At 44.6% G+C, this 5,303-nt stretch overlaps 1 pseudogene; it reads right to left on the reverse strand.

Annotated features, from left to right (window-relative positions):
- Positions 1-343: 343 nt before the first annotated feature.
- Positions 344-1,240, reverse strand: LOC101047668 (developmental pluripotency-associated protein 2 pseudogene; annotated as a pseudogene).
- Between the last annotated feature and the right edge of the window lie 4,063 nt (positions 1,241-5,303).

Below are 5,303 nucleotides of genomic sequence, written 5' to 3' on the forward strand. Positions count from 1 at the left end.
TATATACACACACACATACATATACATACATATTATATACTATATATGTATGTGTATCTATATATTATATAATATATATATATATATATATATATATATATATATATATATTTGACTGTGACTTTATTTTAGTGGGTTTTCGGTCTTACAGAAAGGGGCTCTTTAGATGGGGGCTGGGTCACTAGTCAACCACCTTCACTGTGGAGTCCTAGTCATGTGACTTTGTTTTGTAAATCACAAAGATTCATTCAAATTGTCTCCTCTTCCATTCCTTCATAATAGGTTACATGGTCTGAAAGTACATCCTTCCTTCTGTAGTACATTGTATTCAAACAGGTTGCTACTACTTCTCCATTGCCATTACTCTTTTCATCATCTTCTTATTTCTCTTAGCACAGTTGGGGCATAACATATTATCTTCTATGCCTGGGGATGGGAAAATGCAGGCAGGTAACAAGAAGAGAGCAGTCATCCTCCCATGAGTGAGTGGTAGGCACCCAGGCCTGACCTGCATGAAACTGCAGGTGTACCCAACCCTTTGCATCTGCTGAGAGAAGTCTGCCATGGATCACACTCCACCTGACACCAGAGGCTTGCATCAAAAAGGCCTCAACAGAAACAGGAATGGAACCCAAATTCACACTGAGGCTAAACAGCTTTTGCAGCAATTCTTGCCCATGATGCCAACATGGCTCCTTGCAGTGGAGTTATCACTTTAACTCTATTAATCTCTTCTGCTCTCTCATTCATCTCATAACTTTTCTGAAAGCCTTGCTCTTGGTCACTGCCTTATGTTTCCTAGAACATCGCTGTAATCTGGTCTCTTGTGACATTTCAAGCATATCTTGCTGTTGTTCAGGTGACCATGTCTATGGAGCCTCAGATAAACTTCTATTTTCTTGCCATTAGTACTCAAACCAAGCTGTTGACACCAGTTCCGCAAGGTGTCCCGACACACCTTGTTAATGGGAGGCAAAATGGTTAGCAAGGGAAGGGCCGATACTTTGCATCTAGCTTTTTGTGGAACTGCAAATTGTTCATTTGTTTGAAGTAAATGACCTTGATTGTATTTCTTAGGCTTCTCCAGTTTGACATAAGTTGAAGAAACAGTTGATTCCATTTGTTCCATATTTGGGTCATCTTAACTGGCACCGATGTCAAAATCACACTCTCCTCATCATCAACTTCCCCATCAAAGAAAGAAATTCTTCTTGCTGCTACCCAAATTTGAGGCTGACATTTTCAGTAACACCCCTATCTTGTCCATTCGGTGATACATTTAAAAAAAAGTTACTCCGGGCACAATGGCTCATTCATGCCTGTAATCTCAGAGCTTTGGGAGGCCCAAGCAGGTGGATCACTTGAGTCCAGGAGTTCAAGATCAGCCTGGGAAACATCGTGAGACCCCCGTCTCTAACAAAAACTAGAAAAATTAGGCAGGCATTGTGATGTGTACCTGTTATCCCACCTACTGGGGAGGGTGTAACCTTTTTTTTCCTCTGGCCAGTAAAAGGTATTTTAGCTGGCTCAAGTATTTTGTAGATATTATTCCCCTCTCTCCAGCTTCCCATTATTGTAGGTGAGAAGTGTGACACTGTCTCTTTTCTGTTCCTTGGTAATTAATGTTTTTCTCTTTGTATTAAAGGGTGCAAAAGGCTTTCCTTTTACCTGCTGTTCAAGGATGTAATCTGAATGGGTTTCGGTATGTGACTTTCAGGAACCCCTTGAGTTCTTTTTTAGCCTCAGATTCAAGTCTTTTTCACTCAAAGAAATTACCTTCTGTCATTTGTTTCACGGTTCTCTCCTTCATGTGTTCATTTTTCTCCTTCTCTTGCCACCCCAGTAGGTCTCCTGGACCCAGCTTCGCTGTCTCCTCTGTTGCCCTTATGATTTCCATCTCTGTTTTTGTTCCATATTTGGGATATTCTTGCACTCGACCTTCTAAGCCTGCTTTAATGTATCTGATGAGTATTTCAGTCGAAGCTCCAGGAAATCTGTGTTTCTTTGTTTTGTTTGTTTGTTCGGGATACTGTGGTTGAATGTCCTTCTCACTACTTCTGCTCAGGCTGTCTATTCCAGCAGCCTGATTTCCATGAAAGGCTGTTCGGCGGATGCTTCCTCCCTCTCTTTGCCCACAGAGGCCCTGTAGGTGCAGAGTTGTTTTATATATATATATATACATATATATGTATATATATATATATCTGTTCTTTGAGGCTCAAGGCCAGTTTCTAAGGGCTCTTTCAATGATCACAGTCCTGTGAGTGGTAGGAGGGAGCTGGGTATAAGGGGCCAGTCCCAGTCAAGGCACAAGAAGGAAGGAGGCCTCTCAGTCCCACCACATCCCCACGCTCAGCTTCTCAGCAACGTGGGACCAGGAAAGCCCATTCTGAATGCCAAGGGAGTCCTTTCATGGGTCTACGGGTCTAAAGGAACCAAGCGCAGGGCCTGACACGATTACAGCTTCATCCCCAAGCTTTCCACCCACTCATTCACAGGGGAGGAATCCCCGCCCCAGCTCTCTTCGCAGGGCCAAAATTTCAGTAGCGGGCAGGCAGGGCACCATCTACTGAAAATCCCTACCTCACCCCAACCTCTTAAAGAAATCCAGGGCACCCTGGATCTACTGTCCCTGCCGAAAGCCTTCTTTACTTCTGAGATGGTTTAACCCTTTGTCCTTCACATCTGATTTCTTTGGGTGAATCCTTCAAAGTGATGTGCATTAATGACAGATTCTTGAGTAATTAGATTCACTTTAAAATTGTGTTCATTGGGAAAGCAACTGGGTGAAAAAGGCAGATTACAAAGTATGAGCGTGTGTGTGTGTGTGTGTGTGTGTGTGTGTGTGTGTATCTCCCACATCCACAGATACATTACATATACTGAGAAGAATGTTTGCATGGACAAATACCACATTGTTACCTATAGATGATGAAGTTATAAATACTTTTGTTGTTTGCCTTTTTCTTATCTGAATTGTGTGATATTTCTTGTTTGTGAAAGATAAAAGAGTCTGTTCAATTGTTAATTCAGCAAAATGCATTATCAAATGTCATTTGACTCTTACAGGTGTTTTCAGAGGGTGTAAGGAGGGAGACAGCAAACAACCTGCACCTCTCCACCTCAATGTCTGCACATGAAAGCACACCTTGAGAACCCCATGCTCTCAACAGGCCCACCAGGCTGTTAGTAACCTGTAGAGAAAAGAAGGACCGCACACAGAAGCTTCCTACCCAGAGTCACCCAGGATGACCCCCATCAAAGATGAACTCCAGCCTGGAATTGGCTCCAGAAGCAAAGGTTAGATACCCTGGATTTCCCAGGTCTCCCCGCTTGTCTAGTCCTGGCTCAAAGAGGCTGGACAGTCTTTCAGAGCAGAACCATTCCAGATGCCTGCTGAGTCTCCAGCACCAGGCATTGGCACTTAATAGCCACTCGAGAAACTGATTGAATGATCTCACAGCCTCTCAGTTCACTTGATAAAATCAGACACATTAGTAGCTGTCATTGCTTACGCTTGGGCCATCTTTGGACGTGCAATTCCCCACGTAGGTGAGGGGTCAAAATTTGAGTTGTATAGGAAAATTTCAGCTCAGCAAAAGGATTCACACTTGGATTTGTTTAGGAAGATTTCAGCTTTACTGGTTCACACAAGAGGCTTCCTTTCAGAGAGCTGAATTCCCCGTCAGTGGATATGACCTAGAAGGGGCTGGCTATCTCCTGTCAGAGGTGATATGCAAGGGTTCCATGCTGGCCATGAAGAGAGATCAGAGGTGCTCTGAGCATCCCTCTAATTCAAACTCTATGACAAATGCAATTCCGGGTTCAGAAATCTTATGCAAATTTGCCTCTTTCTTCCAAAAATATTCCTTAACCCTGATGTCATTCCTAAGCCTATTAAAACTCTCCTTTGAGGCAGCCAAGTATGATTCAAGGGAAAGGTTGAGTGTGTCCTTGCAGCAACCATGAGAGCACCAGGCATTCCCCACCCATGGAAGCCTCCTTGGGGCACCCTGGACTGACCTGGGATCAGTTAAGGAGAGTTTTATGGAACTATGTCCCTGGTCTGCTCCACAGGTATTTGAAGGAACGAATCCCAAGGAAGATATATTGTAGGACAGAAGCACTAGCCACTCAGAAATGTTGTGACACCAGAGACATGACACAGAGCAGGATCTGCAGGTTCTCTGCATTTGCTTGCTGGATTGTGGGGAGGTTCCCAGGTGGGGGCCGGTCAGCCAGTGCAGCAGGGTTGTGCTTGAGAAGCTAAGGGCAGCAGCCAGTTATCAACCGGTTCAGAAGGCTTTCCACAGTTAGAGAACCAGAGTGGCCACACCAGCTAGAAATCAGCCCGGCTCTCCAACCACTTCTGAGCAGCTGACCTTCTGCCAGAGGCTGCAGCCCCGTTCCTGCAAGCCACATTTTATGGAGTTCTTTTATTAGTCTCTCATGTAACCCATAGCCACATCATAAAATTAAAAACCCCATTCTGTACATCAAGTCCACTGACTTCTCGAGCCCTGATTAGCAGTGGGTTTTTCCCTCCGGGAGTTCTATTACAATAACATTATAACTGACAGAAAAGAAGTCTTTGCTGGGAGCAGTCAAATCCGCAGACTGACTGAGCTTCTGCTGAAGTCACCGTGTGGTACGGCGTGTCCTCCTTCACCGGAAGCCCCTTTGCCAACTTCCTATCCCTCTCGCTCTGCCTCTTTCATTCCTACCCCTCCCCATCCTTCTCTCGCTCTGCCTCTTTCATTCCTACCCCTCCCCATCCTTCTGCTGTAATCCCTTTCCCCTCCCAAGTTCCTTCATCTCCTAAGATGACTTAAAGCCGTGAGTGTGCAAATGCTGCCTGGAGTCACTGGTCAGGGTAGCCCCAACTCACCCCTGAGAATATATTTAGCGTGTGGGTGATCGCCCAGATGGAGAGGTAATCTTTAGCCTGGCAGAGGTTGGGAGTCAATCTGGACCATGATGTTAACAGCAGAGGGAGGGCGGAAAGGAAAGGAAACGAATACCCCAGAGTCTACAACAGCAGCACTCAAGTGTCCTCAGGTGGTGGAGAACTAAAAGTCAAAGTGTGCTTCCTGAAACATGAGGCTCTTCCGGGAACACCCTGGAATAATGGTCTGTTTCATTCCATCCTATGAACTAAGAACAATTTTAATAGCAGAAAATATGGCTGCATTATGAGCAGGCAGTATAAAACCACAAGCACACATGTTCTTTAAAAAAAAAAAAAAAGCCACAAACTCAGCATGATTGGTGGTTTTTAAGCTTTCCCGTTCGTATCTGTTTAC

The sequence above is a fragment of the Saimiri boliviensis genome, chromosome 8 (genome assembly GCF_048565385.1).
Source record: "Saimiri boliviensis isolate mSaiBol1 chromosome 8, mSaiBol1.pri, whole genome shotgun sequence".
Classification (NCBI taxonomy): domain Eukaryota; kingdom Metazoa; phylum Chordata; class Mammalia; order Primates; family Cebidae; genus Saimiri; species Saimiri boliviensis.